This window comes from Schistocerca serialis, chromosome 3 (assembly GCF_023864345.2).
Source record: "Schistocerca serialis cubense isolate TAMUIC-IGC-003099 chromosome 3, iqSchSeri2.2, whole genome shotgun sequence".
Lineage (NCBI taxonomy): Eukaryota > Metazoa > Arthropoda > Insecta > Orthoptera > Acrididae > Schistocerca > Schistocerca serialis.
The window spans coordinates 53,550,513-53,565,946 of NC_064640.1; positions in this window are offsets into that span (position 1 = coordinate 53,550,513).

The following is a 15,434-nucleotide window of genomic DNA, read 5'->3' on the forward strand; positions in this document are numbered from 1 at the left end:
GGCCGATGGCATGTGAAAGTTTACCGTTGCTGGCACAATGATGCATAGCTGCAGTACGGGTCCAATGGGAGCACCTTTCGCCATTGGTTTCTGCAGACGAGAATTTCAGCAGTAAAATTATTTTGCTCTGATCGCCATATTGCACCGACAACTAAACCTCGCAATGTGCCCTATATATAATCAAATATGGAAACACTCTTACTCTATTACACTGCCCTCCCACTGAGGACAGGACCTTGAATATTAGAGTGTGAAACGGATCTCCAACCCAGCAAGATATCACTATGAATCGTGTCGATGTAGTAGACATACAATTCGTATCCCACGCCATACAAAAATCGCCCCTTTTACATCATTCGTAGATATACCGTGAAGACAGACAGCACCAGAGATATTTCCCTGCGAGGCCTGCAGTCACCCACTCCTGATGGGTGAACAGAGCGCCCTCAGTGGGCCAAAGTCACTCTCAGAAATGTTCTACAAATTTGGGCTCGTTCCCCCTCAACACCAACGCATTACTGTCTCTGGTCCGGACCTGCTTCCCTGCTTGCTTTTTTCTATACCCATCTCTAGACTCTGGGATTACAAGAACAAATATATTTTTGCATGATTTGCAGACAGCAGTATCCAACCAATCGCTCACGCAACATAATTCCGAAGATGCAGACTGGGAATTATTTCTCAACAAACCTTAAACCTTAGCTAGGTGGAGTGTGCTCTAGACCGCTGAGTAACTAGAAACTTATCCCTTATGCAAAGACGTGAGAACTACAGAGGAAATAGGTTTTTCCACTCATGAATACCGATGTCAGTGATGTAACAGATTCAAAATCATCCCTATAATTTACAAAGTCAGCTAAGGTGTTTTTCATATCTAGACAACTGGCAAACGTGTCCTCCACATGCTTGACGCACACACCACAATCGATATTCTCTCAACTAAATAAGGAGGGTAAATGTGAAGAAACAGTCAACCGAGCAATTTACATGGGAAGGAATAAAGGCACGGCATAAACACATGTCCATATATAATCTTGTCAAATATCCATTTGATCACGAAAGCTGTCAAACACATACTAAATACTAGTTCCCTGTCTCCATTCAGACGGCCTCTCCCGTTAGCTGGAAAAGTGAATCATTCCCATCACAGGCCACTCATAGACGGAATCATCCTACGAATTCGGTCACACATATATATATGATCGCTATACTTACAATTAAATGTGACGATTGAGGTCTCAGTTGAACAACATTCGACAATGAGCGAAGTATCGGAAATACACCATGCTGACGGCTGTGGCTCTGGAAATAGAAATATCTGTACCATCGTTATCACTTTAGATACTCTTCCCTGTGGTATCAGAGTATCCCACATCAAATCAATACCTTCCTTTTCTCACATGTCTGGCCAGAAACACGTACTTCATAAGGCCTATGCTCAAGGTGAACCTATCACGTATCCCCTACTACTACTAAGTATAATACTTCGCCAATAAATGATTGCCTATGACACGAAATAATACTGAGACAAAATCAGCGATCGGAGGACATGTCTCATAAGGTTTTTTTTTTTTAGTGGTACCACTCTGTCTTAGAAGGATAGGTGTAATCAGCCAGATGTAAATAAAACCGATCGGAACAACTACTGCATGATACTGTGACAAGCATTCTTGGTTCTATAGGTGTGACACATGCATATACACAGACATACAGGAAACAGAGCAAACGCTCTCCAAATGTGGAGGTGACTGAATACATCCAAGTACAGTGGTACACTACGCATTTCGGATAGTTGTTGGCAGCTGTGCTACATGTACAAGCAGTGTTAGAACACAGAACGAGAGGTTATGTCATGATCGCATGGATAGAGCTGACATAAAAAAAACGATAGAATTGAGAAAAAAGACTCGGAATAGGTATAAGGTGACTGAATATACATTGAAAGGCAGGGAAATTGAGGAAGTACTTGTGTATCTTCTGGTTCCTGCAGAAAATTTTTTTACATGAGAACAAGTATGTGGCAGCAATGGGAATCCGAGAAAACGTCGACATGGAATCGAAGGGCATCAGGGAAGTGGTCAATTTTTTTTCTCCGTCAAAGTAGCGTTATACTGTATGTATATTGAGGTGCCAGTGATACACGTGAGTTGACAACCGCATCTGACGTTTTTCTGGAAGACAGAGAAGCATCCGCCTCTAACCTTACTTGCATCTGCGTTAAAGGATAACAGAGAGTGGACGCAGTGATCGATTGAGATAGAGCTGTAACAAGGTACAATTTAATGGTTGACTGATGATCCATTCTAGAGAGCGAGAAGTTGCTACAGGTCAGTTTTTCTACTGTTGTGTCAGGATGCGTCAGCCACGTGACATAACCTGCGTTGGACTCGTATAAAGCCACGTCTTCTGCATGAGATTTAAAGCACTGTCTACGGTAAACCTGTCGGTCATCAGAGGACTTCCATCTCATGTGGAATGAAACGTGGCACTTTCCTCTAAACGAACTGTGATTTATGCGATGTATTCCATCACCCTGTCGCGTCTTGGGTGCAAAATCGGGACTTCAGCTTCATAATTAAGTTAGCGATAGGTGCTTGTGAGGTACTGCAATCCCCATGGATACATTTGCCTGACAGGTGTGGTGTTTATAGAGTTAGTGGTTGAATGACTTGTAATTTTCACATGTCGGACGCTGCTGCTATGCGTTTATCTGTTTCTTTGTAAGATGTATCCTTCGTTACATACGATCATTTTATATAGTGCTGATGCAGGCACCGTATAATTTCTGAACCGTGATCGTATGTGAACAGTCGACGCTATACATCTCTGGAAAGCTATATTCTGCTCATATCATGCAGAGCAAATGTTTTACGGGAGTAGTTTTTACGTTTTACTGTTCAATAACATAATTTATCGTAGAGAAACCAGGAAGAAGGATGTATGTCACGCACTTGAAATATATTTCTTACATTGGAATATTAACAGCGCTACATTCCATACAACTGATAGGTCGGAAATGCAAGTGATCTAACATTGTAACCCGTTTTAAGTGCCGAATGTTGTAGCCTTAGGAGTGAGTGTGTTTATGTTCTCTCTTACTATTACCTTCGGGGTCATGATCCTAGACTCTCGAATAATACTTTAAAATTGATAGCGTGGTTGATTTATGTAAAAATGCTTCGAACTCTGCCCGTCTGGAGCTCCATCACACGTAGAAATCATTCGTTTCTTGTTCTTCTTAACCGTCTGCTATTACAGCATGACAGTTTAAAATCTGTTACTATACATCGATGAGAAGTGCTAACCTCCTCGAAATGGGTGCATCTCGAGAAAACTTGTGCTCTTTGATAGGTGAGGACTCGGCATGCTTCATTCGTTCACGAGATGTGGAATGTAGTGGTCTACTTCCGGTCGGTTGTAGATTAAATCGGGACTTAACTTCTAAGGTCATCAGTCCCCTAGAACCTAGAACTATTTAAACCTAACTAACCTAAGGACAGCACTCACATCCATGCCCGATGCACGATTCGAACCTGCGACCGTAGCGGTCGCGCGGTTCCAGACTGCAGCGCCTAGAAACGCTCGACCACTACGGCCGGCTATGCTCGAGGTGTTAGAAATATGTTGAGTGCTGTCTGGTATACTTTGATGATGTATGTGTTCAAGAATTAACAATGAATGTACATACTGCACAGTCATCTATTCATGTTCACAATGATACTCGCAAAGTGGAGAAGAGGTGGGTTATCTATGATACTGAAATTGAGAAACTTTCTGTCACATCATTGGTCGGTGTTGAAATTACTGTAAAATTGTTCACGCTATCAACTGTGATGCTTGTTATTAGAGTACATCGATGATGTCTTTTCCATCCCATCAGTGCATTGGCATGCTGTTAGTTATCACATAATGATTGACTGATATCGCTTGTTTGAGTTGGAGAAAGAGTTTTGGTGGATGGACAGCACCTTCTTGGGTGGACAGCACCAAAACACTGATCGCGTACATGACTGCAATATGATGAACCAGTCGGAAGGGAACGTAGGGTCATCTGCTATTGCATGACTATAACAGATGAGTTTAAATGTAGAGCTCGTGAATTGCTTTCGGACTGCTGGAAGGCTAACACGTGATGGACGGGGTTCCACGTTAGGACCACGAGGAAGAACGAATTTGCATTTTCCTTGTTGTTCTATCGATAGTGATGATGATTACAGTACACCAAACCAAGTCAGTGATGTCTGTCCAAGCATTACATCCGTAGGTGCGGTATTCATTATCACACATAGTGCTTGACGCCTGCCCTTCAGAACACTTGTTTGAGAGAATCTTGGGAGGATGCAGCACCTTCCAGTAGTGCTGATTGTAAGACTTTGTGAGATAATTTCCTGGGACTGAGGAGAATTGAGACATGTAGCCAGTGTGAGTGTAGGCATAATATGCCTATTTCAGGTGCTGTACAAATGTAAAAGATAACTGCACTGTTTGTGTTTAATGTGTATTTATAGCTTTGTAAAGTTACTGTGGCTTATGTTGTGGCATGACCAGAGAAGATGAGTGTGTGTGCTATCGTGAGGGACATACAGATGCAGTACATCAATAACCACAAGGGCATGAGAGAGATTTTTTTACGTAGAAAATTATGTGCGCTATAGATACTGAGATCCGTTCCAGAGCCACAGCCATCAAGAGGAGACATTACATGTACATCGATTGGTGTCAAACTGTAATATCAATCATAATATTTAATTGTAGTTACACTGATAAATGTGTTCCTGGCTTCCAATACACATGTGAGTTTTGTATGTATTTGATGATCTGTAGACAACTATTGCGGGTTTAACCGTCAGTGTAATTTAGCGATATGTCGAAAATAATTTTACTGCTGAAAGTCTCATCTGCAGAAAACAATGGCGAACGGTGGTCCCATTGGACGTGCACCATAGCTATGCATCATCGCACCAGCAACGGCAAATTTTTCCCATGCCGTCGGCAGTGGAGTGAGAGTGATGGCTCACTCCGGCTTGTGGCGGCATTGGCTTGCTCTGCAAATAGGTCTTCCCTCCGTCTGGTCACATCAGCAACGGTGCCTAGGTGAACACGTATTTCGAAGGGAATTTCTCAGGTAGCAAGTATGAAAACGATGTTGCCACCTCATGTGTGCAATACCCAAAAGGGCATCCGTTCATCACTCTGCAGGGGGTCTCGTTGCATCCCGACTTTTGGGAGTGTGTTGATCCAACGGAAAATGGGTGGTGTCTGCATACATTGTTTGCATGTCTGTTGCACTATTTTGCGAGCAGGTCTGTGGGCTGTGCTACACCTTATTTGTACAGTTTACGAGTTGATTTCATGTCTCCACATCAGTGTACTGCATTATATAGGAGGAGTGTGCATGTCTGTACTGAAATTATTTCAGTAATTTAGGAGTTGTTTGCATGTCTGCAGAGCCTTATTTAGGAGGAGATAACAGATCTGTGAGTTGTGGGGTGTGACCCCAAGCATGCCAGAGCGTGTGTTTTGTATCAGTGTGATAAATGTGCTATCTGCCAAAATCCATCCCTAACTAAATTGTTCCAAAATAAATAAAGTACGCTCCCTCATTACTCTCTCCAGCAACCCAGCACAGTCTGAGTCATTTTTTCTCCATTTCTTCACTCCAGACCACCATCTTGGATTATGTCGCAGGAGGGATGACAGTACCCTCTGGTGGCTGTGCTGTGTGCTAGGTCAGTTGGAGTCTAGATCTCGTGGTGGAGACATTGCCTGCAAAATAAAGACTTATGTCCAACATAGGCAGATTCGCACCCCAGACCGCCAGCTTGGGTTGTGTTACGGAATGGATGAAAGCAGCATCTGGTGGCAGTAATGTGTACTAGGACTCTGGACCCCACAGCAACTACACTGTTTCCCACCATTTCCCCCCATCATTTCACATTACATCACGGAATGGAAGACAGTGCTCTCTGGTGGTGGTACAGTGTACTAGGTCCTGACCCAGTGGTGAAGACACTGTTTCCCACCATCTTGGATAACAGTACTTGCGTCATCAGCTGACATCACAGCAGCCATCTTCGATTACATCTTGGATTGGATGACAGTGCCCTCTGGCAGCAGTACTGTGTACTAAGTCCGTTGGAGTCTGGAGTTCATGGTGAACACACTGTATGGTGGTACTGCATAAAAGTGATTAAATGAAGACTGGTGCATGCAAAATAATGAAGACTTATGTCTAGCACAGGCTGAGTCCTCCCCCAAGCCATTTCCTAGGAAGAGGTGGCAGTCAGATGACTTAGGTTAGTGGAGGTAGCCCAAGTGCCCTTTCTTTCCTGTCATTTTCTTAGGTTAATAGCGACAGCCCAATTGACCTATCTTGCCACCAAAATTCAAACTCCCGCCCGATCATAGGATGAGGTGGCGGTCGGATGACATAGGTTAGTGGAGGTAGTCCAAGTGACCTATCCTCCCATCATTTTCTTAGGTTAGTAGAGGTATGTTGCAGTTCATAGGATGGGGTGCTGGTCGGATGACTTAGGTTAGTGGAGGTAGTCCTAGTGACCTATCTTCCCATCATTTTCTTAGGTTAGTAGAGGTACCATGTCCATTATAATTATCCGGGCTGTTATGGCGTGGTCGGTTGATGAATTCTGTGTCAATCCCCAACGTTTTGTCCCCATCTGCGGAGGACATCGTCAAGGGGGTCTGTAGCTCGATGGAAGATCCAACACACCCACCGGCGCACTACAGTCAGTAGTGAGCCAGTGGGTGTGTTGGACCTTCCATCGAGCTACAGACCCCCTTGAAGATGTCCTCTGCAGATGGGGGCGAAACGTGGGGAATTTACACAGAATTCATCAACCGACCTCAGCATAACAGCCGGGATAATTGTAATGGACATGACATTTCCGGGCGTGAAAGTCTTCATTTTAGTAGTAGAGGTATGTTGCATTGTCCTGATGGAAATGAACTTCCCACCATTTTCTGGAGCAGGGCATTATGTTAGTGGAGGTAGCCCAGTTGACCTGTCTTCCCACCAAAACTGAAACTTTCCACCGAAATCACTCATCTTGAATTACGTCATAGCCGCCATCTTGGATGATGTCATGCGCTGTTCCCAAGTCTACACGCCGCCATCTTGGATGACGTTATCGCCGCCATCTTGGATACATCTGGAAACAATGCAGAGTGCACCAGAAATGCTTTGTCCCAATACTCAGGTAGCCAGGAGTCTTCCAAAATTTTATAGTCTGCATTAAGCAGAGTTTGGGAGGGTAATATGCTGTCGTCACTCCCAGTGTCAGTATGTGGATTGGTATAATTAGTCCTGTGACAAAGGAGGGATCTCTGTTGATTGCATGGTGGACTTCATCGGGCATATCTGGCTGCATTAGCTCTTCCACTTCGTCGCCGGCGAGGGTTCGTGTTATGTGTGGTAACACGAACTCCTCAACACGGTTGTTGGTAGTCTCCTCCTGGTGCATCGTGCAGTAGTGGTCTACAAAGACTTTGACGATCTCGGCCTGGCAAGTGACTTGCTGGGCGCGACAGGTGTACATCTCGCTGATGAGTCGTTGCGTCGGTGTTTCCTATCAGAGATAATATGATGCATGGAGGGATGTTCTTGTTCCGCCGTATCTTGACGTCGGGTTCGCACCATCGCCCCCTGCAGACTACGCAGTGTCAACGATACCATTTGTGCCTTAATCCTGTTGCGTTCCCTCTGGGTTTCAGGGTTGGGCGGCTGGGCGTCCAGGCCGCAGAGAACGGCGTAGATACAGTCGGTAGTGTGCCAGCGCTACACAGCTACTTCCTTGCCATCCTCAATCCAGATACTCTGAATGGCAGGTTCGGCACAACCCTGCTACCAAGTCAGGGTTGTGCAGTACTTAGGTAAGCGACGTTCACAGGTGGTCCATGTCTCGGTAACGTGTTGGAGACATTCAGGATCATGAAGATGGGAGGTGTTGAATTTCCACTGTGCACGAATGCGCGAGACGACTTGTTGCGGGAGGAGAATATAGCAGATGTAGGCACAGTGGTCCGAATAGACCAAGGGCAAAAGTTCTGCACCTTGGACTGAAGGCGTGTGTTCCCGAGAGACGTAAATCCTTTCAAGGCGGCTCGTGGAGTGACTCGTCTGGTAAGCATGTCCATGTGCGCCGCCGTGACGGGGCAACAGATAACGGACGACAAAGGGCAGTTCTTGACATGTGTTGTAGTGGGGCATTAGATCCTTAGGGTGCAGGACGCAAATGAAATCCCCCAAAGCAAGTAATGGTCACAACGCCCAAGGAACAACGGGGTGGTTTCTTCTGAATAGAAGTGAGCCCTGTCACTTCTGCGGGTGGAGCCTGACGAAGTGTAAATGTTGACAATACGCGTCCCCATGAAGGTGGCGGCCATGCCTCTGGCGGATGGAAGGTATGTGATATCAGCCACTGGAATGTCTTCTCAGGTGTGGATGGCTAAGCCACGTCCAAGGTGGTCACCAGGAGAAGGATAAGTGTTATATCCATAGGTTCAGAGAGCCTCTCGGTGGCTGTCGCAACGGTGGAGTCCATTGGTTCAGGTGCACCTGGGCGAGCCAGCAGAGTAGGCACCGGCACAGTCACATCCGGTGCCATGTTGTCGTCATTCGTGTCGTCGTGCAGTTTCTCTGAGGCCCCGTCGGGTCGGACGGCCTCTGGAGCCTAAGGGAGAGGTGATCTGTCTCGTTCCGAGACCTTACGGCGGCTCCTCTTGCGCCTTTTAGGTGAACGCTGTTTGCGTGATCGTCCCTCTGTGTCGGAAGACGGGAGCAAGTCGCGGCGATCTGGGAGGAAGCCCTTCACAGGGAAGATAAGTAAAAGGGCGTCCATATCATCAACCGGGAGGGCATCGGAAGTCGTCGCTGTTGGTAGAGGTGCCGGAGTAGCGTCAGGCTGTGGGAGTGACGCGTCGACCCCGGCAGTATCCACAGCAGCAGGGAGGGTCACCGGTGCATGGTTCGACAGATGGCGGCCTGTAGGAGGAGAAGAGAGCGCCAATGCGTAGGTGATCGGTGAAATCGTCATCGGAGTCGGAGGCGCCACGGTAGTGGCTGGCAGTTGGGTGATTCGGTGCTGAAGACACTCAGTCCTGAGGTGGCCTTCTTTGCCGCACCCGGAACAGGTCTTGGACTGGCCGTCGTATATGACTAACGCGCGGCACCCGCTGATTTGCAGGTAAGATGGCACGTGGCAACAGAGATCGATGGTGATCTGCCGTACACCGTTAAGAACGGGGTTACGTTTGGAGCTGCGCCCAGCGTTTGGCAGTGTGGACATGTACAGTGCCACAGGGGTGGAAAGCCTCGATAACGTCTTCCGGCGGTAGCTCGAACGGGAGTTCAAGAACTCGTATGGTGCGCATTCCTAAGCCGGCATGGTCGACAGTGACCGCTCCGACATCGCCGTCGGCGTGGCAAAAGCGTAATCCATGGTTGGTGTCACGAAGTATTCTTTCACATACCGTGTCATTCACGACTTTGACGTACACCATGCTGCTTAATATGGACAAATGGATGCCCAAGATGTCGGAAGCTGGGAGCTTAGCAACGTCGCGTAGGAAGCGTTCCACTTCCAAGGCCTTTGGTCGGGTATAGTCGTTGCAGAAGCTGAAACGTAGAGTCGATTTTCTAAAACGGTTGGCATGGTTCTACTACACGTAAGCTACACGCAAGTGACAGCCGCTGAAAATAAAAAAAACGCGGTCGCGCGCGCTGCGCGGGCGATAAACAACAGCACGTCCCCACTGCACCGCTACGAAAGCCACACTGATCATCTAATATATACTAATTAAGTAAGTATAATTCACAGGAGTACGTAACTACAACTATAAACTAATGTCGAATGTCATTTAACCGATCAGTATATTCAAGAAAAATTCACATGCACAATTAATATTTTTTTAATTGATTAAAAATTCCCTAACTTAAAAAGCAGTCGATACAGTTAAGAGACAAATTCTACTCGGAGTTTTAAGTAGTGCTAAATATCTCTCCGTCTGATAATCAAACACATTTCATTGCTCGTCTTAAAAGTGGTGAATAAGCTACGCCACTTGCCTCGCGGTTCCCTACAACGCTACGAAGTGCACACATCATGAAAACATCGAAATCGAAACGCCAGGTTTCCAACAAATTATTAATCCGTGAAAACTCACCTTTACACATTTTTACAATACGTGTGTGATAACTAATTCGATCGGAAAACACTTAAGTGAGTCGGCGGCCGTTGTGGCCGAGCGGTTCTAGGCGCTCCAGTCTGGAACCGCACGACCGCTACGGTCGCAGGTTCGAATCCTGCCTCGGTCATGGATGTGTGTGATGTGCTTAGGTTAGTTAGGTTTAAGTAGTTCTAGGTTCTAGGGGACTGATGACCTCAGATGTTAAGTTCCATAATGCTCAGAGCCATTGGAACCATTTGGAACTTAAGTAAATCGTCTTCAAAGACATCCGATGTTTAGCGTACGCAGAGACGGAAAGAATTATACCAGAGTCTGACGCGTTGCGAGATGTGCCACGAGTGACTGGCACTGATCAAATGACTTCCCTTAGACTACCACAGTGGTCATTTTATATTTTGGTGCTGCTCCGGACCGGACGGCCAACAGAAAACCTGTAGTTGAACACCTTAAGTGACTACAACAGTGCTCACAGAGCAGTCCTTCTCACAACATAACCTCACATATCGTTGTTAGTTGAAGACCAACGAGTATACAAATTTTTCTACGAATAATAGTGAACTCCATGTATGTTCTATAAAGCATTTAGTTGGATAACTCTTAAATTACGACTTCCAGAATTAATGGAACCCAGTGTAGATCGTGACCTTTGAACTGTCTCTATTCTACTATCTGTGCCTCCGTAAAGTTGACATTCATGAGTGTCATGTAATTAGGTACATCTCCAGCATTACGTCTTATGAAAGTAGAGCTAAAGTTTCATCATTGCAACTTGTTTCTAAAGGCTACTTAATCAACTATGATTTAACGAAATTAATGCAAAATTACGTTTTCACTTTATAACTTGAGAAGTAAAAGAAGATACTTCACAAAAACCTCTACATTATTTTTTATGTTAAACTAAACCTATTCCAGAAGTACAAGTCCCTACTTTTAGTTTTAGTCACTTTCGATCTTTCGTACAAGGTGGATTTTGTGGAAACTAATCAGCGTATTCTATTGAAACGCAAAATATGTAACATAGGTATAGTTTTACATCATCTGGAAAAATATTGACACATTGTTTAAATATTTAACGACTCTTTAGAGCGTTGCACCGTTCTTTGCCTCTGTAGACCTGAAGTGCGGCTTAACCTGCTTTGGGCCGAGCGACAGAGAAATCCAAATCTGAAACGCCCGGCACCGTTGCTATGTACCCACAATGCTTGCTTTTCACACAGACCCTCAGACAACAATGCCATACATCTCCTTCTGCATCGGAAAGAAGACTGACAGAATCAGTTTTATGCAAAGATATTGTTAAATAAAGGATGAATGAAAATAAGAGTTTACTGTCTTGTCAGTGCTGACATTATTAAACGTGGAACACCACTTCTGTTGGGAGAAGAAAGGTGCAGGAAACTACCTGTGGCCCATCTGCATCTACACTGCCTGACAAAAAAGTGAAACATCCAGAAAGGGAGGAGAGACCGAAATCAAACTTCACGCGTTCAGTGGTTATGTGACGTTGCAGTGAGCAGAAAATCGAGTCAATCATACAAAGAATATGGCACTATGAGCACAGTTATCGGCATGACGTTGCACCCCATCTGGACAATGCACTATTTTGGTTGTGAACGGTATTTTCTCCTGAGGCAAGTTGGCCCATTCCTATTGTAAAGGTTAATGCTACCCTTGATACTGGAGATGTGACGGTGCCGACGTCCGAGATGGTCCCGCACATGTTCTGCCATGGACAGATCTGGTGCTCTTGCTCGCCACAGGAGTATCTCAACATTACCCAGACCGTTCGTAGAAACATGTGCGATGTGTGGACGAATATTGTACTGTTGAAAATGACACTACAATATTGTCGCATGAGGATTTCTCCACGAGGATTCAGGAGATCCGTGACGTACCGTCGTGCCGTCGGAATTTTCCATTACTACCAGCCGTGTCCTGAAGTACCCGATGGCTCTTCACACCAGGACGCCAAGAGTTTCACCACTCTCTCTCTCGAAAACATTAGACGAATGGGACCTTCCATTAGGTTGCCGCAATACTCGGCGACGATGCACATATGGAGTAGTGCAGACTCGCGATCTACCGCTGAACGCAGTGAGACGCTTTCTTCAGCAGGTCATGTTTCCGGTGACAGAACCACTCCAAACGTAGCCTTTTTAGTTGTAGAGTTAACGGTTGGGCGCACACACAGCCTGGGATCTACGATATTTCCGAACCGAGTGAAAAACTCGATAGTGTCTTCCCCCACCCTGCACCCCACCACAAGCGATCATTTGAAATAAGATGTTAAAAATTTTAAAAAATCGATTTTTGAAAAATAAAGTTAAGTAGCCCACATCTTTATGAAGAATTTGATATATGAAACATATATATGCACGAGGAAGTGTAAGACATGTCATTCGGTCTTAAGTATGTCGAAGTGTAGTGCCACGCCTCTTCACACAGCATTCTTCTATGGCACGCCACTATATTTCTCTCTGTGGTATTCAGACGTGTATCTTTTGTAATGGAAGCCATCAGACCTAAATTCAGGAGAGTGAAAATTAAAATGTCCTGTGGTGCTTTTCCTACTTCCAGTCGGCCGGATTGAACTTCTACCGCCCTGAAAAAAAACTCACAATTAATACTGGGTGGGATTATTTGTGAGCGAGAGAATAAGAACTCCAGAAAATTTGTATTCTTTATTGTCTGTTACCTAAAAACTTTCTCTTTTGTGTGACATAAAACTAAATATGGAAAACATAAAACCAGTAAAGACAAGAGACAAACTAGACAAGACACGTTTCTTCACTACCTGGGTCCCATAATTTTTTCTCTCTAATCCGGCTGCAGCTCTACACGGCGTGCTTTCCTTTCTGTGAAAGAATCTGTTACCTCATCAAAGTTTGTGAATCGTTTTGCTACATGAAAAATCAAAATGTAGTTGTCTAATACTGAATACGAATAGTACACTATACTGGTGGGGTTTCTCGATTTGATTACGTATATTTTGTCTTTGTCTGCTAGATAAAACGAAACAGGCCTTTCTAATATGGCAGCAATTGTAACACTCACCAAATAAGCGCGACTGTTTTGGAACAAATTGTCATTTTTATGTACCTCATTTACATAATAGCATGAAAGAGCATAATTCACAAAGTACCAATATCAAACGCCTATTAGGGCTACTAGAAGCAAACAGTTTTATGCTAGGGAATAGTTCACATTTCATTCATATGCTCCACTTTCTCAAGCATGAGTTCGAAAAGTAGTAGTACGAAATTTTTATATGAATTTGGAATCGTCATACTCTTCCACGGAATTTGTGTGATGTCCCCATTTCTTGTCTTTCCTTTTTCTGACAAACAATCTTGTCATCACTAATTCCGTGGTAGCTGAGTGGTCAGCGAGACAGACTGTCAATCCAAAGGGCCCGGGTTCGATTCCCGGCTGGGTCGGAGATTTTCTCCGCTCAGGTACTGGGTGTTGTGTTGTCCTAATCATCATCATTTCATACCCATCGACGCGCAAGTCGCCGAAGTGGCGTCAAATCGAAAGACTTGCACCAGGCGAACGGTCTACCCGACGGGAGGCCCTCGTCACACGACATTTCATTTCATATCACTAATTCCGTAACTAGTCATGCCGTTGTCAAAACTTATTCTCCGGTTAACTTCACTAGCCCTGCCAGAATCTCCGTTTCAGTTATCTCGCGTTTATTCTCCGGTTAGGCGACATCACGCGTTGGTACGTGTTTTCCGCGCTATTCCGAGAATAGAACTTAAATCTAGCTGGGGACTGTACAACTGGTAGTGTAGGTATCTGGCAAAAGTTTTGTGTCAAAATTTCATTTTCTTGGATACACAGACAATATGTAATCTTTCTTACCTGTTTTTACTTTTTGTCGTTTATTTCCACTGTGGTAGTCTGAAACTATCGATTTCGCTAATAATTATAACAACGCTCATCATTCGCACACCCAGTCAGCTACATAAACAAACGATTGGCATTCACGAGTTCGGGTTTACTCAACTCAGCTGGTTTAGACCTGTCCTCTTTTGTTTGCGGGAAACATTTTATTTGTAGATACAACGGGTATTCCTCTAGCAGAGACATCACGTACACTATGAACGCATTCAAAAATCAACTTATGATTAGTTCGGAACTTAGAATGTTTTCAGAAACCAACTGGGATGCGTTTCAAAATGATATGAATAATCGAGAATAATCGAGAGACAACGTGCGCTGGACGCTAGGCGCTTTGTGAAACCAGGTTATTTTTCTTGAAGAATATGAAATTGGTGCCCCCCCCCCCCCCCCCTGAAATTGTTGCCTCACGACGGGATGACAATTCCCTAGTTCAGCTTCTGCTAGTCACTGACCTATGGCGTGGGGTGACATAAAACGTTACAGGGAATCCTTTACGGTTCTCGGTCAGCTGACGCCGATGTGAACTGGTTACTATGTGCTTGGTGCAAAGTATGACTTTCCTCCCTCGTGGTCGTCAGAGGTGGTTGACGGGATCCTTGACGACGAGCATGACTGGCCTCAAGTTCCCATGCAGTCCAACCACGGGGTCACAGTCACTTCCAAATGCGCCACAAATCTGAATATTGCACGTTCTGGCCCGCCAGTGAAGTGCAGACGCGCAAGGAGGACCTTCTCAAACTATGCCAGCTGCTGACAACACTGTCTCACAGGTGTACACGCCATCTCCGTTCCCTTTACGGCGGTCACTCAAGATCTGACGCTCTTCATACCTTTTTTATACTCAATTAGGCCAAGTAACAGCACTATACACGAACAACACTCATACACTCTGGTGGATTTTCTACCTGTCACAGACAATTGCTACCACAGTTATTTACATACCTGTCAATGGTGCGTGCATGTACGACGTTACATCAACATCCGTCCATTTATTACGGATGCTTCACTTTTTAGTCAGGCACAGTACGTCTGCATCTGGGCGACTACTCTGCAGTTTCTATGTAAGTGCTTGACAGACGGTTCATCAAACCACTTTTCATTCCTCTACCGTTCCACTCTCAGATAGCACGTGGGAAGACAAAAGCCTAAATCTTCACTGGCGAGCTCCGATTTCTCTTACTCTATTACAATGGCCATCTCTCACAGTGTAAGTGGAATTCAACAAAATATATTCGCATTCGGAGGAGAAAGTTGGTAATTGAAATTTTGTGAAAAGATATTCTCGTAATGATTGACACCTCAACTCGTGTATCATATAT